The sequence below is a fragment of the Pinus tabuliformis genome, chromosome 1_2 (genome assembly GCF_031772625.1).
Source record: "Pinus tabuliformis cultivar Carrire ecotype Pingquan chromosome 1_2, CPIR1, whole genome shotgun sequence".
In the NCBI taxonomy this organism is placed as follows: Eukaryota; Viridiplantae; Streptophyta; class Pinopsida; order Pinales; family Pinaceae; genus Pinus; species Pinus tabuliformis.
In genome coordinates, this window is record NC_142298.1 from 293,908,819 (window position 1) to 293,936,174 (window position 27,356).

At 33.7% G+C, this 27,356-nt stretch overlaps 1 pseudogene; it reads left to right on the top strand.

Annotated features, from left to right (window-relative positions):
* Window positions 1-1,325: 1,325 nt before the first annotated feature.
* LOC149205498 (beta-amylase 1, chloroplastic pseudogene) lies at window positions 1,326-2,517 on the top strand (annotated as a pseudogene).
* Window positions 2,518-27,356: the final 24,839 nt, after the last annotated feature.

Below are 27,356 nucleotides of genomic sequence, written 5' to 3' on the forward strand. Positions count from 1 at the left end.
CGTACTATAGCTTTCCAACATATCCCATATTTGGAATTTATTCTTTGTATGAATTCTTCAATAGTAGGACCATTATCTTTCCCTGTAAAATATAGCTTCTCCATGAAGAGGGTTTGAGAAAAATTCACTTACTTGGCGAAAATTTGAAATTGTCACAGTTTCGTCAATATTGCTCAGAATCTATATTATAACCTATTTTTAGAAATAGAACAATCATTCTGCATCTGCCCATGTGGTAGAAATCTTGATCCAGACACTTGAAATTTTAGATCTGTGCTGCTACTCTCCCGCTGTCACCAAAATTTCTGCAAAAAGAGCTGATTCGAAATCAGCGATATCTCCCTCATCCGGACTCCGATTCGACTGATTTTTTTTTTGAAATTAGGTATTTTTTCACAAAGATTCCAGATCTACAATTTTATTTTTCAGATCGTGCACCAAGATGTCCAGAACTACGCCACAAATTCGCTGCCCTGAAAAATTGTCTGCAACCCCACTGATTTTTAGATCAGCGATATCTCCTTCATCCGGACTCTGATTCAACCGATTTTTTTTTGAAATCGGCTATTTTTTCACAAAGAATACAGATATGCAATTATATTTTGCATATCTTGTATCAAAACATAAAGATCTGATCTGCAAACTCGCCGCCCCCGAAATCCTGCAAAAAATTAAAAAAAAATCTCCACTTTTGTGCCCAAGAAAGTGCTCTGATACCAATTGTTGTAGCTCTGATACCACTTGTTGTAGCTCTAACCCAAGAATATTATAGATAATTCAAACAAACCCATAAACAATAAGAGAGAAATATATAGAAATGCTTCTTTATTGATCAAACCCTTAAGGTAGGGCAACACCATACATTCACTCCTTAAGGAAAGAGAACACTCCACAAGCCAAATGCCTGTTCATACAATAATCCTTGACTATTCCTTGACATGGAGTCTCTAGCCTCTATATAGGCTTCATACATACAATACCATGTGTCATTACCATGGTTCCCTCATACCATCAAACTAATACCATGGGCCCATTACATTATTATTAACTACTTGTGGTCCCTTACATGATATGGGTTAACCACCTTATTTATTACTATGGCCCATCCCATTATTACATTATTACCTTGGGTACCTCCCTTGGTACCCCATATTATCCGCCCTAGGTATATAACAGCTTTCTTCAAATATCATTGGCCCTAAACCTTTCTATATATCTATCTGGGAGTTGTTTTGACCTGTGAGAATTCTGTTGGTTGTATGTCAAAGTAAGCTCGTGATTGTAATCTATGCTAAAAATCCGTCTAACATGGGCGTGATTTGTCCATGATAATACAAGAAATTCAAGTGGGAATGGGTCCTATAGGAGAGATGAGGTATCCATCTTATCCTGAGAGTAAGGGTACGTGGAGATTCCCAGGAATTGAAGCATTTCAGTGTTATGATAAGGTATAGACAATTTTTTTCAATTAATTTCTACAGAGCATAGTTGCATCACATATTTTTATACATCTACATGTGTATTACTTCTATATAAGTTTTTAAAGTTGTTGGGGTCAATGCCCCTTATTAACTAGTTTGGATATCCTTGTATCGTAGTATATGGTCTCTAATCTTAAAGTTATAGCTCAAGCTGTTGGCAACAGGGAATGTGGTAATGGGGGCCCAAGTGACGCAGGCCACTACAACAATTGGCTTGAGGACACAACATTTTTGAGAAGATATGGTGGTTGTAATACTCCTTATGGTGAGTTTTTCCTTGAGTGGTATTCTGGTATGCTTCTTGATCATGGAGAGAAAATCCTAACAACAACTGAAGCCATTTTTCATGGCACTAGTGTCAAGCTTTCTGAAAAAGTGGTTGGAATACATTGGTATTATGGAACTAGATCCCATGCTCATGAGCTCACTATTGTATATTATAATACCCAATTTAGAGATGGGTATCAGCCAATAGCTTCCATGTTTGCGAGACATGGGGTGGATATATGGAACCAGATCCCATGCTCCTGAGCTCAATGTTGGATATTATAATACCCTATTCAGATATGGTTATTGGCCAATAGATTACATGTTTGCAAGACAAGGGGTGATTTTCAATTTTACTTGCATTGAAATGAAGGATTGGGGACAACCAGGAGATGCACAATGCTCCCTAGAGAAATGGATCAAACAAGTCATCCTTGCAACTTAGAAAGTTGGGGTCCCTCTTGATGGGGAGAATGATCTTCCAAGATTTGATCAAGATGCATACGATCATATTGTTAGGAATGCAAATCTTCGACTACCAGAAGATTTTCGTAAAACCATAGTGGAACCCACGTGTGCATTCAATTATTTGAGAATGAACCAAAATTTGTTCTAGCCTGAAAATTGGAGGTTATTTGTCTCATTTGTTAGAAAAATGGCACAAGGAAGGGCCTCAAATTAATGGGAGAAAGAACATAGAGATACAAACTCATTTGTCTATGCTACAATCCCATTGGTCCAAGACATTGTTGCACTCTTGCATAATTAACCCTAAATCTTACCTTTTTGAAGCAGGGAAAATCTGAATGTAAAATATATTTATTGTTGGAATTAAACTAATGTGTTATTTCACATGTCCTACTCCTCCATGTGTTATTGTGCAAATATAGGCTTGTAATGGCTATGCCAACTCAGTATAATTAGTTTTTGTTAAGTTAACATGAATACAGGCTTTCATTGGCTACGCCAACTCAGTATTATCAAGCTTTTTTACATTAACACAACTTCCAACTCAATATAATTAGCCTTTATCACATTACCATAAATTGATATGAAGACATGTTTCAAAAATATCATTGCAATAGCAGAACAATTCATTGTCGCAAATCAAAAGATCCATATCCTTGCAACTAGGAAGATCTCTTCAAACGATCCCCATCCTATTTCAAATTGAAATATCTAGATCACTGTAGCTGGGAGATATCCTACAACCAAGAGGCTACAGGTGGGGTACCTATTCAACCAAATTTTCCTAGGATTTGTACTTGGTATTTATTTTGCCAAACTCCACCTAGGATTTTCATTATCAAGGATTTGTATCTTTGTATTTGGCACTAACTGATGGAAGACCAAACCTTGCTTGTGCACACAAATATCGCCATCCTATATCAAATCAAAAGGTCCATGTGATTGAGAAAAATTGTGTATTGGAGATTTAAGCCTTTGTTAGATTTGAGGCATCCCTGTTTTACTAGCTCTAAAGATCTTATTGTTTATCTTACCAATTTTATTTCATCCAAATCCATAAGACCTTAATTTTTAGGCATACACTTGCCCCAACATGTGCACTTTTGAATTGATTTCTTAGATACCTCCAATATCTTCCATGTTGCACCTCATTTTGACCACATAGTTGCCATACTGGTTTCTTTGTTGCCACTTCCTTTTTTACAACAGATGTTTGCCACCAACCTCACTTTTACGAGAGTTTGCTTACTCTACCTCTGACATCCTTTTTCCATAGAGGTTGGACATACATTGTCCCTAGTACATATCTTGCATATGGATAGTGAGAAACTTGCCATGGGGTTTGCATGACCCAAATACTTCTATATAACCCGTCAGAGGGCTTGTTTTTCATGTGCTTATATATGATGGCTTATGTGCAATTAACTTGACCAACCTCGTCTTTATGAATTTTGTACAAGATATATCCTTTGTCTAAAAATATACTATAATCTATTTTGGCCCCAGCCTTAATGATCAAGGCTTCTTTTTCTATGTATTAATACAAGTTTTGGTCCAATGGATAAGAAGTAATTTTATTAGACCTTGTTTCTTTTATATATCCAGTTTTGAGAATATCATGAGGCGTTTCTTCAGTTTGAAGAAACCAATGTAGATTATTTTGTATTTGTATTCCAGGGTAAAATCCTTCAGTGTTGATATCAAAACTATTTTATCTATCTGCTGCATTCTCTATCTTGTTCTTGTCCTATTTGCAATTACATAAATGTAGTATAATTAAGCTAAAAAAATTTTAATCCGTGTCCAAATTTTGTGAACAAGTCTACACTGTCATGCATGCTGCAAGTCTTAGATATCCATTCAGTCTTCATATGTCCAATTTCCCTAATCTATATTAATCCATCTTTTTATCACAATGCTTTGTTTTTCTTCAAATATCATTGGCCTTAAACCCTTCTATATATCTATCTAGGAGTTGTTTTGACCCGTGATAATTATCTTGGTTGTATGTCAAAGTAAGCTCATGATTTGAATCTATGGTAAAAATTAGTCTAACATGGGTGTGATTTGTCCATGATAATACAAGAAATTCAAGTGGGAATGGGTCTTGTAGGAGAGATGAGGTATCCATCTTAGCCTGAGAGTAATGGTACGTGGAGATTCGCAGGAATTGGAGCATTTCAATGTTATGATAAGTAAGTTACTTTCTACAGAGCATAGATGCATCTTACCTTTTTTATATATCTACATGTTTATACCTATTGTATAAGTTTTTAAAGTTGTTTGGGTCAATGTCCCTTATTAACTATTTTGGATATCCTTGTATTGCAGTATATGGTCTCTAATGTTAAATTTGTAGCTAAAGCTGTTGGGAAGAAGGAATGGGGTAATGGGGGCCCAAGTGACGCAGGCCACTACAACAATTGGTGTGAGGACACACTATTTTTCAGAAGAGATGGTGGCTGGAATACTCCTTATGGTGAGTTTTTCCTTGAGTGGTATTCTGGTATGCTTCTTGATCATGGAGAGGGAATCCTAACAACAGTTGAAGCCATTTTTCATGGCACTAGTGTCAAGATTTCTGGAAAAGTGGCTAGAATACGTTGAGATTATGGAACCAGATCCCATGCTCATGAGCTCACTACTGGATATTATAATACTTGATTCAAAGATGGGTATCGGCCAATAGCTTTCGTGTTTGTGAGACATGGGGTGATTTTCAATTTTACTTGCATTGAAATGAAGAATTGGGAAAATCTAGAAGATGCACAATGCTCCCCAAAGATACTGATCAAACAAGTCATCCTTGCAACTCAGAAAGCTATGGCCCCTCTTGCTGGGGAGAATTATCTTTTAAGATTTGATCAAAATGCATACGATCAGATCGTTAGGAATCCCAATCTCTGATTTCCAGAAGATGGTCACAACACCACAGTGGAACCCATGTGTGCATTCAATTATTTGAGAATGAACCAATATTTGTTCCAGCCTGAAAATTGGAGGTTATTTGTCTCATTTCTTTGAAAAATGGCACAAGGAGGGGCCTCAAATTCATGGGAGCAAGAACACAGAGATTAAAACTGATTTTTCTATGTTACAGTCCCATTGGTCCAAGAGACTGCTACACTCTTTCATAATTAAGCCTAAATCTTACCTTTTTTGAAGCAAGCAAAATCTAAAATTAAAACATATTTATTGTTGGAATTAAACTAATGTGTTATTTCACATATGTTGCTCCTCCATGTGGTCTTGTGCAAATACAAGCTTGTAATGGCTATGCCAATTTAGTATAATTAGTTTTTGTTACATTAACATGAATACATGATTTTAATGGCTACACCAAATTAGCCTTTATCACATTAAAATACAGTGATTTGAAGACGTCTTTCAACAATATCATTGCAATTGCAGAAGAATTCATATCATTGCAATTGCAAAACAATTCATTCTGGTTAATTTAATAACTTAGTACCTATGGAATTCATTTCATTCAATATTAATACAAGCATTAAATTAGTTCCCCATATTTGTTCAAACTTGAGAACTTCAAAAAAAGAGCACAACATCCCGACATTGGAAAAGACCAAAACCCGGGCGTTTCTTTAGTTTGAACAAACCAACATCGATTGTTTTGTATTTGTATTGTAGGCTAAAAGCCTTCAGTGTTGATATGAAAACCGTCTGCTCTATGTGGTGCATTCTTTATCTTGTTCTTGTCTTATTTTCATTTACATAAATGCAGTACACTTAAGCTAAAAATGTTTTAAACCGTGTCCAACTTTTGTGAATAAGCCTAGACTGTCATGCATGCTACAAGTCTTAGATATACATTCAGTCTTCATATGTCCAATTTCCCTAATCTATATTAATCCACATTTTTTTCGTAGTGCTTTGTTTTTCTGCTTTGTTCTTCTGCTTTGTTCTTCTTCAAATATAATTGGACCTAAACCCTTCTATATATCTATCTAGGAGTTGTTTTGACCTATGAGAATTCTCTTAGTTGTATGTCAAAGTAAGTTCATGATTTTAATCTATGCTAAAAATTCGTCTAACATGGGTGTGATTTGTCCATGATAATACATGAAATTCAACTGGGAATGGGTCCTACAGGAGAGCTGAGGTATCCATATTATCCCGAGAGTAATGGTATGTGGAGATTCTCAGGGATTGGGGCATTTCAGTGTTATGATAAGGTATATACTTTTTTATAAATTACTTTCTACAGAGCATAGTTGCATCTTACCTTTTTTTATATATCTACATGTGTATAGTTTATATATAAGTTTTTAAAGTTGTTGGGGTCAATGTCCCTTATTACCTAATTTGGATATCCTTGTATTACAGTATATGGTCTCTAATGTTAAAGTTGTAGATGAAGTTGCTCGCAAGAAGGAATGGGGTAATGGGGGCCCAAGTGATGTAGGCCACTACAACGACTGGCCTGAGGACACACCATTTTTAAGAAGAGATGATGGCTGGAATAATTGTTATGGTGAGTTTTTCCTTGAGTGGTATTCTGGTATGCTTCTTGATCATGGAGAGAGAATCCTAATAGCAGCGGAAGCGTCAAGCTTTCTGACAAAGTGGCTGGAATACATTGGCATTATGGGACCAGATCCCATGCTCATGAGCTCAATGCTGTATATTATAATACTCGATTCAGAGATGGGTATCAGCCAATAGATTCCATTTTTGTGAGACATGGGGTGATTTTCAATTTTACTTGCCTTGAAATGAAAGATTGGGAACAACGAGGAGATGCACAATGATCCTCAAAGAAACTGATCAAACAAGTCATCCTTTTAACTTGGAAAGTTGGTGCCCCTCTTGCTGGGGAGAATGCTCTTCCAATATTTGTTCAAGATGCATATGATCAGATCATTAGGAATGCCAATCTTTGATTGCCAGAAGATGGTCATAACACCACAATGGAACCCATGTATAAATTCACTTATTTGAGAATGAACCAACATTTGTTCTAGCCTGAAAATCGGAGGTTATTTGTCTCATTTGTTAGAAAAATGGCACAAGGAGGGTCCTAAAATTAATGGGAGAAAGAACACAGAGACACAAACTCATTTGTCTATGCTACAGTCCCATTGGTCCAAGAGGTTGTTGTACTCTTGCATAATTAAGCCTAAAGCTTACCTTTTTTGAAGCAGGCAAAATCTACTCTTGCATAATTAAGCCTAAAGCTTACCTTTTTTAAAGCAGGCAAAATCTGAATGTAAAAGATATTTATTGTTGGAATTAAACTAATGTATTATTTCACTTGCCCTGCTCCTCCATGTGATCTTTTGCAAATACAAGCTTGTAATGTCTACGCCAACTCAGTATAAAAGTTTTTGTTACATTAACATGAATACAATATTTTAATGGTTACGCCAACTCAATATCATCAGGTTTTGTTACATTAACATGACTTCCAAATCAGTATAATTAGCCTTCATCACATTAATATACATTGATTTGAAGAATTGGAGAACAATTCATATCATTGCAATTGCACACCAATTCACTATGATTAATTTAATAACTTAGTATGTATGGAATTCATTTTGTTCAAGCTTAATACATGAATTTAATTAGTTCCCCATATTTTTCAAACTTTAGAACTTCAAAAAAAGAGCACAACATCCTAACATTGGAAAAGACTAAAACCTAGGCATTGGAAAACACAAAAATTGAAGGTAGCGTCAATGTTGTGCATTTTCTTGGCAAGAATATAAAGCTATAGTAAGAGGACGAATAACTGAAACAATTATAAGCTTGACCCATCTACTGCACTACCTCTCTAAAAAATTCATTAGGTTTGATGATTGTCTATGTTACCTGAACATGATGGTTTCAAGCTCGTATACCCATATTTATCCACAGAGGTAATGCAATAGCAATACTTATCCTAAATCAGAATTTTGATGTGATGCTCTCAAGGAAGGTTTTAGGACTTTCATCTTGGTTATAGCCAAAATGTGCAATATTACGGAAGCCCTACCTTTTTCCTTGTAACTCAAAGATCTATGGAATAAAAACCGTCAACTCTCTAACAAGTACGACAGGAGAACAGGGCCCTATGTTTGAGGATTGTGGTGCAGAATTTGAATTTTAAGGACTTCAAGTTGGACCTATTAGTAAGGGTAAAGGTTTAAACTTTTCCCTGCCCCTAAGAAGATCTCGATAGATGAAATTATTTGTGACATAGAATTCGGGATTAGAGGCTTACCTGATAATATTAAGGACACTATTATATAGGATTGCGCCATTGTCCTTAGGAAGACAAAGCCCCATCAGAGCAACCTTAGCATGGAAGAATTTATGGCCCTCAGATCCTTAAACTAGAACAAAGATATCGTTGTTATGAAAGCCGACAAAGGAGGGGCTGCTGTCATTCTTGACAAAGTAGATTACCGCAATAAGATGTTAGATCATCTTCATAATAGTGGAATCTATAAAAAGCTTCCCAAAAACCTGCTAAAGAATATTTCTAAGAATGTGGCTCTTGCCATCAAGTCTAGTAGCTTAGTGAGTTCCCTATGCTATAAACTCATTGAGAGTTGTCCCATCACTCCTAAGATCTATGGGCTCCCTAAAATTCACAAGGAGGGAGCTCCCCTAAGGCCAATTGTCAACACCATAGGTGGTCCTACCTACCTTCTTGCTAAATTCCTTGCCTTAAAGCTTAGACCCTTAGTTGGCCGTATAGAGTCCTTCGTCAAATACTCTGCTTCCTTTGTTGAGGAGATCAAGGGCATAAAGCTTAACCCTGGGGACATTCTTGTGAGTTTTGATGTAGTCTCCCTTTACACTTGCATCCCTATCAAGGAGGCCATGGAGGTGATCAACCGCTTAATGAATCCTGATACAACTTGGTTAGTTGAGATCTATCTCACTTCCACCTTTTTCAGTTTTGAGGGGGAGTTCTTTGAGCAAACCTGTGGTGTTGCCATGGGCTCAGCCCTATCCCTTGTCGTTGCTAATCTTTTTATGGAATATTTTGAATCCAAGGCTCTAAATTCGGCCCGCCGCCTACCTAAACTTTGGAAAAGATTTGTAGATGACACTAATGTCATCTGGTCTCATGGCTAAGAGGAGTTAGATCTCTTCTTCAATCATCTCAATAGTCAATCCTCAGCCATTAAGTTGACCATAGAACAGGAAGTCGATGGTTGCCTCCCTTTCCTTGATATTCTTGTTTCAAAGAATAATGACGGTTCGCTCTCCCACCAAGTGTTTCGAAAGAAAACACATACAGAGCAATATCTTCATGTCAGTTCCCACCATTTCCCAACTCAGAAGTTGGGCGTTCTCAACACCCTCGCTACTCGTGCCCTAAGGATCTCTGATGAAAAGAGCTTTGAGAATGAGAAATCCCATCTCCTTAATGTCTTTGTTGAAAACGGTTATAGTAGATTCCTGGGTCAGAAGGCTTTCCTCAAAGCTGCCAAAAATTATGTAATTAAAAGAGAACCTAAAGAATGGGTCTTAGGGGTCCATCTACCATTTGTTCAAGGGACCATTGATAAGATTGCAAAGATTCTTAAGAAACATAATGTTCCCTCGACCTTTAGACCCCTTATCACCATTCGTAAGTCCCTTCGATTAGTGAAGGATCCTATTGACCCCAAGGACATGAAGGGTGTCTATATTATTCCTTGCTCTTGTGGGACCCCCTATATTGGTGAGACTAGATGCTCCATTAATCAAAGGATTAGTGAGCACGCAGATGACCTTAAACATAGGAGAACCAAGTCTTCCACACTAGCAGAGCATGCAGAGAAGACCAAACATCATGTTTGCATTAAAGAGGCCAATGTTATTGCTAGAGTTTCGCAGTTCCATCACCGAAAATTTAGGGAAGCCCTTGAGATTGAAAGAAGGCCTAGCAATCTCAATAGAGATGACAGTTGGAAGATCAGTAGTTGTTGGGTCCCGGCCCTCACTTGCTAGTCGTTTCCTTCCCCTCCTCCCCTCCCTCTTTTTATAACTTGTTCTAGTTTTGTTATAAAGAAAGTTTCCCCTTGTTATCCTTTACCCTGCTCTCTTTAGCTATAGTTCTTTGATCCTCTTTGGTATTCTTCCTTGTTAATCCTTTTCTAGTGGGTTAATTTATAGAGTATAAGATATTTATATAGCAATCTTATGGTCCAAGTAGACGACTTTACTAATGAAATTAGTTACCCCTCCTTTAATTTAATACTATTATTATAACACTATTAGATTAATAATAATAATACAATAGATCCTTACACTTCCTAATATCCCTTGAACTATTAATATAAGTTCCTTTTAGATCACTAATAAATTGATACCCTAACCATTAATAATAAGAAGTAACACTATTACTATAACTATTATTACTTTTAATATATGTTAAATATTAATATAGATATTCCATTTTAATGAATAATCTATATGATCTAGCATATATATTATAACAATAATTAATATTATTTGTGTTAATATTACATCCTTACTTTTATTGAGTTGTTTTAGGACTCAAGAAACGAACGGATTCGAACTGTAAACCTGCCGCTTCATGGCTCTCACGGCGTCGTCGCTCTCTGTGATGCATGTGGGTCGCAGAAGGCCCAAAGCTCTTGTGACGGTCTCGCCCAGGGCCTCCTCCACCTCCATCACCGAAGGGGAAGAAAATGAACTAGCTGTGAAATCTTCCCGGCGGAATGGGGAAGAAATGTGGGCAGAGAAATTGGGAAAACGCGATATCATGACAGAGCTCTGCAATGGCTACTGTATCTCGTCAGATCCCCAGCAACGTTTTATTAACCTGGTGAGCCTGAAGGGAAAATCAGATCTGTTAGGGTCGGATACCCTAACGGATTCAGAGCAAAGGACGATGATGATTGAAGGGGTCTTTGACGGTGACGGGGCTCTGAACCACCCGATCCACCGCGCGATAAAGAATGAACTCAGATCTATCACGCCTGAGACAAACGCTTTCCCCTGCGAGTCGTTGATCGCCGTTACAAAACTCGAGTTTGAAAATGATGCCCCTGCATGGCGTTTGTATGGAACCGGGTGTTGATGCCTCGAAAATCGCTGCAACAACATTGGGGGATAACCACCCGGTCCGGACCTTAAAAGCAGCTCCTTTTCCGTTTGGTGTGGTGGCTCCGACTGGTTAAACTAGGTCCAGTTACCTTCTCCCTATTGCTATTGGTTTATGATGTATCTTTACATACCAATAGACAGGGATATCAGATCACTTCTTCTTGCTGATCAGGCAAGAGAATGACCCTTAAGCTGATTTGGGTTCAGCCAAGCCACAACTAAAGTTTTGCCTCTTTGGGGGGAGGACTTAAAAGAATGTAGAATTTATTCTAAATGCAAGCTTATTCTATGATGCAAGCAAAAGAAACTAATCTAAATCCTATCTTAATTAGGTAGATATAGATCTAACCCAACTAAGAGCAAGATAATTAAAGTATTGGGATTTAGATATGTCTTGTTTATAATGAATATCAAGTTAATGAAGTAGTTCAACTAACTGATATTATGGATATCAAAACACATCCTATTGAGACCTTTTAACTGAAATAATAAACCAATAACACTCAGGAAATAGTTCACATAAATGATATTGATTATCAAATCAGCGAATCCAATAACTAAGCAATAATATGTGGAAATAGTTCACAACATATTACCACTCAATAAATCAGTTTTAATAAGGCAGATTTTTGAGTAAATAGTTACTCAGAAATCAGAAATTAATCCATAAGAACAGAGATACATGATAACGACATTGAGACAAACTACCCATATTGACAATAATGCACAAACATGAATAAAATGACACATTCCTGTTACCATAAAAATGAAACTGATATTCAAAATAGTAGTATTAAAAATACCAATTTATTGCATCCATTTCTCTGATCTTGGTCTCCAACAGTCCTTTACATTACTTGAACTTCTGCCTTCAAAGCTAAAGCCACAATAGTGAAAACTCTGCCCCTCATACATAATTCAAGATACAAAGGAAAAATCTTCAATAATCCCCAAATCTGAGATTTTCTCTCCTCTCTCCTACAACTCTAAATTCCTAATACAGTAGTGCTTTTATAAGTCTAGCATTGCAGAGGAGAGCAGCCCCTTATTCCATTCTACAATCTGTTATTTATAATATTTGTGTAGGAACTTTGGAGAGGAGAGTTTGTTCAAGAGAAATCTGTTAAATCCAATTTTACTTGCTCAAAATTCTGATCTTCAATTGCTGGAGCATTCTCGTTGACTGAGATCTTTTTCTCCATATTTCTTCCACTGTTTTCCTGCAAAAAGAAATCAAAATAAATTAAAATGCAACCATAAAATCAACATGGAATTGCTGGCATTTAAATCAAATCCAATCAAATTCTATAAAATATAAATTCTCTTTTGATGCCTGGGATGATTTAATTGGCCAAGAATATCATTGACGAGTGAATCTGCAATTAGAAGAGGCCTGGACCAATGAAAATAAAACTCAGAAAAATGATTTTGTTTTCAAAATTCGGAGCTTGATCTTCTGCCCGATTTTTGACCCAATAAATGACCAAATCTGTCAATGAAATCTCCTCAGAAATATTCTCCTTGATTTTATCTTTCCAATGAGCCGTCCTGGGCCTCATTTGGCCAAGTAAAACTCATTTTATGAGCTTCCAAAGTTGATGAGTCAAATCTAGCATGAATCTGGAAATTCTGTTGCTGGGCTAAAAATTGAAATTTTAATTAAAAATCTAATCCTAAATTAGTCTCTAATTAATTCTAATTTAATTGCTAATTATAAACTAAACTAATTATTAATAACCTATTTATTAATTTAACTAACTGATATCTAATTAGCGATTTATAAGCAAATTTAATCTAATTAAAAACTAATCAATCTTAATCTAAATGATATTTAAATTTTAATTAAATTAATTAAATATTACATATTAATTTAAATAATATAATATATTACATATTATTAATTAATTTAATTAATATAATATATTACATATTATTAATTAATTTAATTAATATATAACATATTAATATTCAAACTAATATTAAAAATATATAATAACCTACACTACTTTTAATTCACTCCAGTTATACGTTAATATATTTAAACATATTAAATTAAACCTATCACACCATTCGTTAATATATGAACCATTTTAAAACCATGAATGGAGTTATTAGCATTGAAGTCAAAGATTGACTTATCGTATCGGAGGAGGAGTGGAGTCGGGGTATATAACTTATATCAAATAAAAACTCCCGATGCGATTGAAATGATTTAATGCTTCATTGCCCGTTTGGTTATCGGCGATCGGAGGTATGAAGGGATATCGGGGGTTTGTAAAATGTGTTGCGAACAAAACTTCCGATGCGATACAAACTCCCGATGCGATTAATTTTATTTTATATATATTAATTTTATATATTAAATTTTAATTTAATTAAATTAATTATATTTTATATAATAATTAATTTAATTATTTTGAAATTTAATATATAAAATTAATGTTTTGTTTTGATTTTATTTTAATGAAATTTAGTTATGAAATTAACTAAACTACAGCCACTTGGAAAATAAATGAAAAATAAACTACAGCCACTTGAATGTTTGGATTTTTGAGTTTAGGATTTGGTTTGGAAATTAGAGTGAATTTCTTAAAATCCCGATAATTAATAATTTGGCTGCATAACTAAAAATGAAAAATGTTAGTAAAAACTCGCTACGGGTTAATATTTAAAATGAATGCCTTATTGAACTAATTTATTTACAAAATGCAATATTGTACATTTTATGCATTTTTAACCCAGGCTAGATAAATGATGAGACTTCAAAGGAGTGCCATTTTCAAACCAGTTGACCAAATGAGGCGAAACAAGCGTCAATGGGAAGCTTGTAAAAAATCGATTCTAACAAAACAATCAAAACAAGAATCCAAAGAAAATGTAAAATTAACAAAAGCGTAGGGCAATCAACTAAAATAAAAATCCAAAAAAAGTGCTTAGCCCAAATTTTTATAGAAAGGGTCCCCATTATTTGAGTTGAGCAAGTCAAAAATGGGGGGTTGTGTTTTTACCACAACAATGGCGACACGCGGGAGAAGAACCAGTTATCTCTGTTTAATGAGATTTTCCTAAAATTAAAGTAAAAATAATTAAAGAAGAGAGAATTATTTTTTGGAATGCTTGACTAGGTTCATTAATCTTAATAAAAACAAGAATCATCTAACTGTAATTTTCCTCAAAATTTCTCATAAATTAAAATATTTCAAAACTCTATATCAGTCCTTAATTAGTTGTAGAGATAAAGCAGGGGTCACTTTACAACTTAGCTTTTAAAATATACTCCTTTGTCATAGGTAGAGCCACTGCTGCCAGCAAACATCTATAGTTTCGACAGGGTTACCTTTTAATCATAAATGATTCAGAATCCCATCTGTTTAAGAATTATTGATCTAGAGATAAATCCATTTATATATGTATTATTATTATTATTATTATTTAATTTTTTTTTTTTTTTTAAATAAATCTTAAAAGCCATTGTCCTAGTATGGTAGCCAGATAGTTAACAATGCCATTCACTGGTTAAAATTGGGTTGAACAAGCTGGCTCGTGATGAGACCCCTTGTCTTATAATTGTTTGCAATCATAAGCCATTACCCTGGTTTGTTTAGCAGTATTGGTAATGTCAGCCTATTTTTCCCCTATGATCATGGTAAGCAGGCTCATGATGAGACCCCTTATCTTTTAAGTTTAAATATATTTCTGGATTATACTCTAGAAAATAAGACTCTTTGGGACATGGAGAATCATTGACTCCTTAAGAGTTAAGAATGACAATTTCAAAGTTAAAGGTGCTTTGCTGTAACGTGTCTTTACTTGGTTAAAAATAATTTTTCTTGACTGATAATAGAACTTTGAAAGATCCTAATGAAATTTTGAAATCTCAAAATGATTACAATTTGATGAAAAAGAAATTTTTCAGATTTTATGATACTTTGCCAACTTCTCTTGATTGGTAATCTCTTCCTTAAGTATGTCTACCTCTATAATAAGAAAATCAAACTTCATTAAGAGATTTAAGAAAAAGCTAATAGGTGACTATTAACAATTTTTCTCCACGTATCCTGAGCATTGTTAGGTAACAAATAGGCCTTCCATATAAATAATGGCAAAGTCACCAAAATCAAAGCTGAAATCCGAAGGAAAAGAATTCTTATTCTAAAATGAGAAAGCAATTAACAAACAAAAATAAAAATGAAGAAATTTTAAAAGTGGAAAAGAAAATCCAAGTTTCGAAAGATAAACTCAAACAAGAATGTTTATACCAATGTCTCAACAATATGAAGAAAAGAAAATAATCGTGTAATCATTCCTTCTTATGTTGAGATTTAGAAAAATCATACCTTGCAGGATTGTAATTGTTTTAGGCCTTTTGGATAGCAGTGACGATAAAATTCAGCGACAATGAAAACTTTCTGTATGATATTAATTTTCTTGTTTCAAAGCATCATCTTGATCATTTTCTAATAAAATGAATGCTTAAAGAAACAAACTAAAGGTTCAGAAACTTCCTGGTGTAGCTGTTTCGATGAAGATTATTGCTGCTTATTGAAATAAAACTTGGAGAAAAGTTTGGACTTCGAAAATATGATCTGGCGGAGGATTGGAAATTTCAAATGGAGAGCTGCAAAACAGAGTTTTATATCAGCATAATTTAAAAACAAAAATGAAACTAGAGTGATGAAATGGAAATTAATGAAAGTGGGTACATGAATCTTACCATTGGATAATTGCTTTTGATCTTACCTGAAAGGTATCAATTTCTCCAAACTAGCTGACTCCTTATTTTAATTAACATTAAAAACTTGAAGAAGTCACACTAACCAAAATCCTATAACCCAAAATCATTATTTATTTTATTTAAACTAAAGTAAGCGGTAAAATGTAAAAATGGAATGCTTAGTATTCAAGGAAATTGAAATTATAAGAAATGCTTCAGGGATGAGAATGAGAATTTGCAGTAATGACTATTCCTCAGAATATTATACGTTTCATATAAACTCCATGATTTGATAAATTGTTCAGAATCAAGACCAAATCCAAGATAATAAAATTTAAATATGAAGATAGAGGTCTTGAATTCCATTTTTAATTATGGAATTATATATTTAAAACTAAAATGTATGAGAAATTGAAATGATTTTTTGCATCCTGCAAATTTGTCATCAATTTCCTTTTTTCCATAGTGGTTACCCAAGCTCGTTTTAACACATCGCCTCATCGGATGATCCACACAACATGTTTCTTCACCATGCTTGAATTTTAATTTGCAAAACTTCACTTTTATTGCTATGCCATATATTGATTAAATGTTAACGGCTTAGAGGCATGCATTGGAAGTTGTCGCATCAAATGTTGCAATGGCGAATCGCCGATATGAAAATATGCGATGAGAAGTTGTGCTATGAGATGGAGTGATCGCATCTTTAAAGAAATATTATATCGGGGGTCGGGGCATATTTACACTGTGCTTCCCATATCGCGCATCGCACATCGCAGAGTCAGAGATTTGATGTAAGCATAAATAACAATGCGACGAAGCGATTGCGATATCGGCGATTGGCAAACTTTTGGTACCCGATGTAACACGATATGATTCTTGCGATGCCGATATGCGATGAATGACGTGGCTAGTCGGCGATCGGCAATTTTTAGCACATGGTGTAACAATATTTGATATGCCGATATGCGATGAAGAGTGGACCCGATAATTTTATAATGAAAATTTGATAACATATCGGATCCGAGACATCGGCCCTTTAAAAGATATGCTCTTACCATTATTGCGATTAAACGGACGCGATAATTTTATGACTTTGATTTGAATTTCATATCGGGTCCAGAATTATGTGTTTATCGCAATATCGGTAAAGTCGATTATCAGAGATCGGCGATTTATGATAATGGAAGTATACTTCAACTGCAAAGCTCCGATATGCGAAATGCGATATGGCATATGAGCGAGGAGGTCTCAGATCATCAATTTATTATCAAAAATGCTAAGTGCTACTTCGGATGCTACAAATGGTTGTGAGGTAGATGATGTAATATTGGAATAAAATTATTGACGAAGATGAGCGCGATGGTAGTATTGCGAATATGTATTCACCGTAGCATCAACAATATTAAAATTAAATTGAAATGATCAATGAAAGCAAAATTAAAAAAACAAAAAAAAATGTTCACATTCTAATGCATCACAAATAAAATTTCCCTGAGCCTGTTGCAAATTTGAAATGGGTTTGCTGCTTACTTCAAGTTTTGACAGCAAATGAAAACCTGCAAATAAAACAGAACAAGAAATAAAAAATAAGCTAAAGAAAAGAGGAACTAATAAGAGATGAAAATGAACTTGTAGATGCGTACCTGGAAGGAAATTGTCTGCAAATTTTACCTTATGAATCTTCAAATTCTTCCTTTGATTTATCAAATTTTCCCTTCGTTTAAAATCATCTCATTATTTATTCTAAATCTAAGTGTGCAATCAGCCTAAATAAGATCTGTTTATTCATGTTCAGGAAATATAGAATTTACCAGAAATAAATATGAAAATAGTCTTCCCTTTCAAATTGAAACAACAATTTATTACCTCTGCTCATTCCGAATTAGCTTGAAAAAAATATGTATTGCTATAGTGACTGTTTAATAATGCCTTTAGTAAATAAATATGATGCGTATTGTAGCATCAAATAATAAACTAAAGATCAGAATGGGATAAAGCCACTAATTGAGGAAAAATGTCAAAACAGATTTGAATGTGTACACTTGGCAAAATGGACATCCTTAAGATCAGCTTTTGGCAAATTCCGAGGAAGATAATATGAACTTCATATGATTACCGTGAAAGGTTGGACTGACTAATAATGATGGAATTAAAATTAAGCTTATCATAGACAGTCATACATTTCATGGGATAATGAGATCATGAAGCTTTTATATCTTCAACCTTTATCATATAAATTTTAAAAGAAAATCTTAGAAGGAAATCTCAAAATAAAGAAAAGTGGCTTTGAAGCGATCGATGCCATGTGCAACTTTAATTGAATTTAATCAAGACATTATTCAAAATAGGCAGAGTAGAGATATTGCTATAAGAAATTTCAAAAAGGAAAGCAAGAATTAAAATTTTCTGATAAGGAAAAATGTTTCCACTGAACATGTATGAGAAGGCTGATTGCTTTGTTTTATTTTTTAATCTACAAAACTGTTAAAAACAAATTAACTATACAAAACAAACTAACTAATTTAACTCTACTCATATTCTAACCATGAAAATGACTAGGTATAGTCATATTTCCAGTGTAGCCATTTTCTCATTTTAATTCCCGTGTTTATGTACAGTTCAAATGTTAGTAATAAAAATATAGATTTGACTAAACTAAGGAAAATAAATATGAAATCAGAATGTACAGTTATTGTTAGGAACTTAATTAAAATCTCCTTCTCTTGAAATTTGCTTTCCAATTCAATACCAATTGGATCACAAAAATCTGGATGGATTTCCATTAATGATTGAGAAATGTTCAAAAGAGGAGATGACAGGCCGAATTGTGGATATGAGTTTTCAAATTCAAAGGCCTGGAAAAAATTGTTAGTATTATGTACAAATGTTAAGCTATTAACAATTTCCTTTGAGAGAAAAATTTCCAAATATTTTTCAAATGAGTTAATGAAAAATGAATGGAAATTTGTTAAATACAAGTGAGAATTATTAATTGAATTAAAATGCTGGCCAGATTGTAAAACTATATCCTCTAGTTGAGATTGTCTTTGAGGAAATAGAAGCTTTTGATAAGAAATGAACATCAATTGATATTGACGTGTTAACAGCTCTTGATGTTCATGGTTATAATATGAAACTTCAATTTCCCAATAAAGCAATTCATCAATTGAGTATTTGACAGTAAGGTGTTTAATATGCCAGCGAAAAGTGTGAAAATTTTGCAAAATAAAATCAGAAAATAAATTTAAGTTTAAACAAAATTGCTGTGAAAGAAAAACTAAAATGAAATCACTATTTGTACAACTAATGATACAACACAATTGGGATTGATTTGAAATGATTTCATTTTCACAAGGATTGGCCAGAATTATGGAATTTGAATAATTTCGAATTCCAACTTGTGAAATAGAAAACGAATTATGATTATGAATAGGAATGGGAGTTTGATCCTCATATGAATCATAAATTGGAATGATTTCTTGAATGGTGAAATCATGAAGATAATTTGCTGCTCTAAAATGAGGATTAGTTGAGATAATTCCTAAATTGAAGCGTTCTTCATCCTCAGATGTTATTTGAATTTTATCATGAGGATTCTCTTGAGAAGAATAAAAATCAACATCCTCAATGTCAGAGTAATCATCATAAATGACTTCACAAGATTGCCTGGAATTCCCTTCGATTTCCTCCAATATACCAAAACAAGGAGGAACAAAAATCTCATGTTGATTAGTAGCAAAAGAATGATCAATTATTGTTTCTTTATCTTGATAAAAATTTAATGGTAATTCATTTAAATCATCCTCTTTAATTTCTAAAATATCATTAATACCAAGAGGAAAAATATTACCATCATTGAAAATATCAGGATAAAGGGAAAAATGTGAACCTGAAACAATGCATTTAAAATTGTCTCTGTTTGAGAGCTCTTGTGCATTATGCTCATTGTAAATTTCAGATTGTAGATCATTTCTTTGCGTGCATATGCTTTCTTGAAGAACGCTGCTTTGCTTCTCTGATTTTGGCATTTGCTCATCATGGAGAAATTCAGAAATTTGTACAGCAGTTTGCATTTTATTTACTTTGATTGCTGCTTGTACTTGCTGATTTGCGATTTGATTTTCCGAATTTACTTCGAAGTAGCTTTCATATTTCAAGGCGGTTTTTTCTCCAAAATTGCTGCTGTTGTCTTCTTACATTTGATTGGAAATATTTTCCAAGCTTTGTGAAACCACTTCATCACCATTTATTTTCACATCCATATTGGAATTCTCATTTATATTAGAAAGGGATGGAACAAAGCTCGAATTAATTTCATATGGATTGAGAATGGTTGGAAGAGAACAAATATATTCAAACCAATCTAATGATTCTTCTTCTGTAGGTTTATCTTCGTCTTTAAATCTTAAGAAATTCAAATGAAATCACATATTAAAATCATTAACAGACTCATTTTCAAATCTACGTAGATATTCAATTTCTTCACATACCTGTTCATGATTATAGCCGTCAAATTTACAAACGAAAATTGTAACAAATTGATCCCAGCTGTGGATTGAAGCAACTGGAAGAGTTCTACACCAGCTTCTGGCTTTTGCCGCAAATGTAAGAGTAAAAATTTTGCATAAAATGCCTTCATCAATTCATTGAAAATCATAATTTGAAATGTTTTGAATAAATTGAAAGACATGGTTAAAAGCAGAAGAATTTCTCTTACCATTGAATTTTACCTGAGACAAGAGTCTTACCACTTCGGGTGGAATATTGGAAGATGCGCGTCCATGGATACAACTCCAAATTGGAAGTTTGAGAAGAGCCATCACAATAAATAAAATATTAAAATTGAAAAGACTCCAACAGATAAAAAGTCTCAGGCCCTCCTTCTAGAGCCAAAAATGTTGATGCCTCGAAAATTGCTGCAACAACATTGGGGGATAACCACCCGGTCCGAACCTTAAAAGCAACTCCTTTTCTGTTTGGTGTGGTGGCTCCGACTGGTTAAACTAGGTCCAGTTACCTTCTCCCTATTGCTATTGGTTTATGATGTATCTTTACATACCAATAGACATGGATATCAGATCACTTCTTCTTGCTGATCAGGTAAGAGAATGACCCTTAAGCTGATTTGGGTTCAGCCAAGCCACAACTAAAGTTTTGCCTCTTTGGGGAGAGGACTTAAAAGAATGTAGAATTTATTCTAAATGCAAGCTTATTCTATGATGCAAGCAAAAGAAACTAATCTAAATCCTATCTTAATTAGGTAGATATAGATCTAACCCAACTAAGAGCAAGATAATTAAAGTATTGGGATTTAGATATGTCTTGTTTATAATGAATATCAAGTTAATGAAGTAGTTCAATTAACTGATATTATGGATATCAAAACACATCCTATTGAGACCTTTTAACTGAAATAATAAACCAACAACACTCAGGAAATAGTTCACATAAATGATATTGATTATCAAATCAGCGAATCCAATAACTAAACAATAATATGTGGAAATAGTTCACAACATATTACCACTCAATAAATCAGTTTTAATAAGGCAGATTTCTGAGTAAATAGTTACTCAGAAATCAGAAATTAATCCATAAGAACAGAGATACATGATAACAACATTGAGACAAACTACCCATATTGACAATAATGCACAAACATGAATAAAATGACACATTCCTGTTACCATAAAAATGAAACTGATATTCAAAATAGTAGTATTAAAAATATCAATTTATTGCATCCATTTCTCTGATCTTAGTCTCCAACAGTCCTTTACATTGCTTGAACTTCTGCCTTCAAAGCTAAAGCCACAATAGTGAAAACTCTGCCCCTCATACATAATTCAAGATACAAAGGAAAAATCCTCAATAATCCCCAGATCTGAGATTTTATCTCCTCTCTCCTACAACTCTAAATTCCTAATACAGTAGTGCTTTTAGAAGTCTAGCATTGCAGAGGAGAGCAGCCCCTTATTCCATTCTACAATCTGTTATTTATAATATTTGTGTAGGAATTTTGGAGAGGAGAGTTTGTTCAAGAGAAATCTGCTAAATCCAATTTTACTTGCTCAAAATTCTGATATTCAATTGCTGGAGCATTCTCGTTGACTGAGATCTTTTTCTCCATATTTCTTCCACTGTTTTCCTGCAAAAAGAAATCAAAATAAATTAAAATGCAACCATAAAATCAACATGGCATTGCTGGCATTTAAATCAAATCCAATCAAATTCTATAAAATATAAATTCTCTTTTGATGCCTGGGATGATTTAATTGGCCAAGAATATCATTGACGAGTGAATCTGCAATTAGAAGAGGCCTGGACCAATGAAAATAAAACTCAGAAAAATGATTTTGTTTTCAAAATTCGGAGCTTGATCTTCTGCCCGATTTTTGACCCAATAAATGACCAAATCTGTCAATGAAATCTCCTCAGAAATATTCTCCTTGTTTTTATCTTTCCAATGAGTCGTCCTGGGCCTCATTTGGCCAAGTAAAACTCATTCTATGAGCTTCCAAAGTTGATGAGTCAAATCTGGCATGAATCTGGAAATTCTGTTGCTGGGCTAAAAATTAAAATTTTAATTAAAAATCTAATCTTAAATTAGTCTCTAATTAATTCTAATTTAATTGCTAATTATAAACTAAACTAATTATTAATAACCTATTTATTAATTTAACTAACGGATATCTAATTAGCGATTTATAAGCAAATTTAATCTAATTAAAAACTAATCAATCTTAATCTAAATGATATTTAAATTTTAATTAAATTAATTAAATATTACATATTAATTTAAATAATATAATATATTACATATTATTAATTAATTTAATTAATATATAACATATTAATATTCAAACTAATATTAAAAATATATAATAACCTACACTACTTTTAATTCACTCCACTCATACGTTAATATATTTAAACATATTAAATTAAACCTATCACACCATTCGTTAATATATGAACCATTTTAAAACCATGAATGGAGTTATTAACATTGAAGTCAAAGATTGACTTATCGCATCGGAGGAGGAGTGGTGTCGGGGTATATAACTTATATCAAATAAAAACTCCCGATGCGATTGAAATGATTTTAGACATTGGTTAATGCTCCATTGCCCTTTGGTTATCGGCGATCGGAGGTATGAAGGGATATCGGGGGTTTGTAAAATGTGTTGCGAACAAAACTTCCGATGCGATACAAACTCCCGATGCGATTAATTTTATTTTATATATATTAATTTTATATATTAAATTTTAATTTAATTTAATTAACTATATTTTATATAATAATTAATTTAATTATTTTGAAATTTAATATATAAAATTAATGTTTTGTTTTGATTTTATTTTAATGAAATTTAGTTATGAAATTAACTAAACTACAGTCACTTGGAAAATAAATGAAAAATAAACTACAGCCACTTGAATGTTTGGATTTTTGAGTTTAGGATTTGGTTTGGAAATTAGAGTGAATTTCTTAAAATCCCGATAATTAATAATTTGGTTGCATAACTAAAAATGAAAAATGTTAGTAAAAACTCGCTACGGGTTAATATTTAAAATGAATGCCTTATTGAACTAATTTATTTACAAAATGCAATATTGTACATTTTATGCATTTTTAACCCGGGCTAGATAAATGATGAGACTTCAAAGGAGTGCCATTTTCAAACCAGTTGACCAAATGAGGCGAAACAAGCGTCAATGGGAAGCTTGTAAAAAATCGATTCTAACAAAACAATCAAAACAAGAATCCAAAGAAAATGTAAAATTAACAAAAGCGTAGGGCAATCAACTAAAATAAAAATCCAGAAAAGGTGCTTAGCCCAAATTTTTATAGAAAGGGTCCCCATTATTTGAGTTGAACAAGTCAAAAATGGGGGGTTGTGTTTTTACCACAACACCGGGCAGACTCTTTCTACTAGGGAAAGGACTTTTCTCTTCAGATCCGCCTTCAATCTGACAGATCAGACATACAACAGGCTGGAAGGCCCATCCAAAGACCAGATCGGGAGGCATGCATGCGCTAAGTCATCCCTCTGGCCAACTGAAAAGGGAAAAATGGAGAGCGCGTGGGAAGTTTCTTTCGACCTAGGGTTTTCTCTGGAACCTCTCTCGGATACGGAGTTGAATGGCTCAGATCCGACAAGAATCGAGCCGCCCCAGAGTGCCAGGTTGGGGTTTCAAATTTTTGTTAAGACGCCAAAAGGAACCACAATCGTGATCTGGACATATGACAGCGACAGAGTTTCAGATCTTAAGAACAATATCACCGATCAAACTGGCTACCCAGCTGAAGAACAACACCTGTTAAACGAGGGCAGATCTTTGCAGGAATGCAAAACCATGCATGAATACAACATCAAGCCAGGATCTACAATCTTTCTCAATATGAGATTACGAGGAGGAGCTGAAAATGCTGGAACTAGCTCGCAAAGCAAAGGGTGGTTCAAGGAAGCAGTAAAGGGCAAAGGAAAAAACACCACAACTGGCACTGAACCTCCAGGGCAGTACATTGTAGATCAAATGCCGGAGAGCCCATCCATCTCCATCGAAATACCAGAGGTAAAAAACATTTATTCAGATCTACAAAAAAATGCAGTTATTTGTAGATTTAATGGTTTTTGGCCTAGAACTGATGCACTGTATCAATGGATCTACTCGGTTTGGACAAAAAAGTGCCAAATCTACCTATACCCTAAAGGGTTTTTCATAGTATGTTTTGATACAGAGGAAGAAAAGGAAAAAGTTCTCAACCAAGGGCCATGGTTCTGGGGCAGTGCTGGACTGTTTATTACCCCTTGGTTTCCTGAATTTGATGCTAACACCATGGTGGTTTCAAGGATGCCAGTATGGGTTAGGATGCATAATCTTCCATTACATTTTTGGCATTCAAAGGTCCTAATAGCAATTGGAAATACCCTGGGGAAAATATTAAAGATAGATGGAGAGAGACACATAAAATGAATATTTACTTATGCCAGAATATGTGTCGAGGTAGATCTCATCCGAGGACTACCTGAGAGCATCATCCTGAATTTCAACAATACACAGTGGAAACAATCTTTGGACTATGAGAATACAGCATTCAGATGCCGGGGATGTCAACAAACAGGTCATTTGTACAATGCATGTCCAAGCCACAACAAGAGCAAGCAACAACAAAGGAAGCCGAAAGGATGGCAGAATATAGACGCCGCACTTAAGAAGGCATCTACAACAAAAAATGAAGAACAAAATACAAAAAAGGATAAAAATCAGGACAATAAAGATAAGGAGATTAATGAGGAAAAGGACCAAGACCTTGAGCTGGAAATAAGTGGTAATAAACGAAGTCACAGCCCTGAAGGATTAGATTCAGATAAGGAACAACCAATGATTACGTCGGAAAACCAATTAGCCGTTATTGTCTCCGCCCCCAACATGGATGGTTGGCGTAAAGTGGAGAAGAAGAAGGGCAGGAAAACTTAGGCCAGCTGGTTTTTCCGTTAGGCTGCTCTCCGGAAATTTGGTGCAGCTCTTTCTCTTGCTGCTTTTAGGCAGTAATGTACATTTTCGAATCATTGACCGGAGAATCCACAGTATGCACATTTTTATACCAACGTTTCAAATCCCAAATGGGATCCATCATCAGGGTTAGAGAATGATGATAAAAGAAGAGCAGAATGGATAGAATAAATACTCATGAGGACACAAATTTTTAAGGAACAGCACATGGTCGGCTTGAATCTAAATTTATTTTAATTTTATTTTAATTTTTAATTAATTTTTAATTTTTAATAAATTAATTTTATTTTATTGAATTTTTATAAAAAAATTTAATTTTAATAATTATTAGGTTTATAACCTATAGATTAAAAATGAATTAGAACTGATACTAAAATTTTTGATAATAGATTGAACTAAAATATATTAATTTCTATATAAATTAATTTAATATATTAAATTAATTCAAATTAATAATTATAAATAATAAATATTTATAATTTATCAATATAATAATTGATATATTAATTAATAGTTATATATAAATTATTATATTAAAGTATTAAAAAGTTAATAATTAAGTTAAAGGAGCTATTTTAATAAAATGAAGGGATAAAAAATTAATTATTATAGAAATACTAGGGAATATATCAATTTCTATATATAAATTAAATTAATATATGAACCAAATTATATTAACAATTATAAATAATTAATATATTAATTAATCGTTATGTAGAAATTAATATATTAAAGTATTTTAATGTTAATAATTCTAATTATGCTATAAATAAAAAGTACTGACCAATAATAATAGGATAGGAGAGGGAGGAAAAACTTACCTGCTTGAAGGCTTACCTGGGGATGGGTTGACGCTTTTTGATTTCCCTGATCAGGGGAAGTCATCTCCCGCTAATCTCCATACCATTGTCTCTGTTCAGATTACAAGGATGCTTAATAATTTCAAGTGCTTCTCTGATCTTTCGTCTCTGTTGCTGCTCTTCCCTTGCGATAATTGATGCGTTTTCCAGGCATATGTGGTGCTTGGTCTTTGAGGAGTGTTCTGCCAAGGCTGAGGTACGAGATCTTCCATTCCTGATGTCAGCGCCATGTTCCTTGAGTCTGGTCTGGAGGGAGCGACCTGTTTCGCCTATGTAGCTTTTTCCACAGGAACAGTTTATTTTATAGACTCCTTTAAGTTGCTGCTTGTCAATATCATCTTTAACAGACTTCAAACTTTGCCTGATAGTACCAGGGGCTGAGAATTGTGTTATAATGTTTTTCTTTCTTAGGATTTTAGCGATTTTGTCTGTAACCCCATGGATATAAGGTAGAAAAACTTTACCACATTGAGGTTGGTCCTGATCCTTAGGTTTGGGAGATGACAACTTCCTTTCAGCTTTCTCCATGGCTTTTTTAATCTCATGATCTTTGTAGCCAATATTCTTAAAAGTTAAAACTAAATGCCTCTTTTCTTCGTTTATATGCTCTGAGTCAGAAATTCGAAGGGCTCTAATGGCAAGAGTGTTCAGAACACCAAACTTTTGGGCTGAGTGATGGTGGTGATGTACATTGTGGGTTGTATGATTTTTTTTCACACAGCCAAACTGAATGCTTAATGCATATACTTGTAACTTTTTATTTCTTTTTAATAAAAAGTTCGTTTTTTTCCTTGGAAAAAAAAACATCCTTACTTTTACTAATTTACCTAGATCTATTAATATTTATTCCAATTAAATAGCCTTACTATTAAATTTATATTAATTAGTTACACATGACATTAATAATAAGATTAATACTATTACATTATTATAATAATAATATAATATTAATTATTATTAGTTATTTTTAAA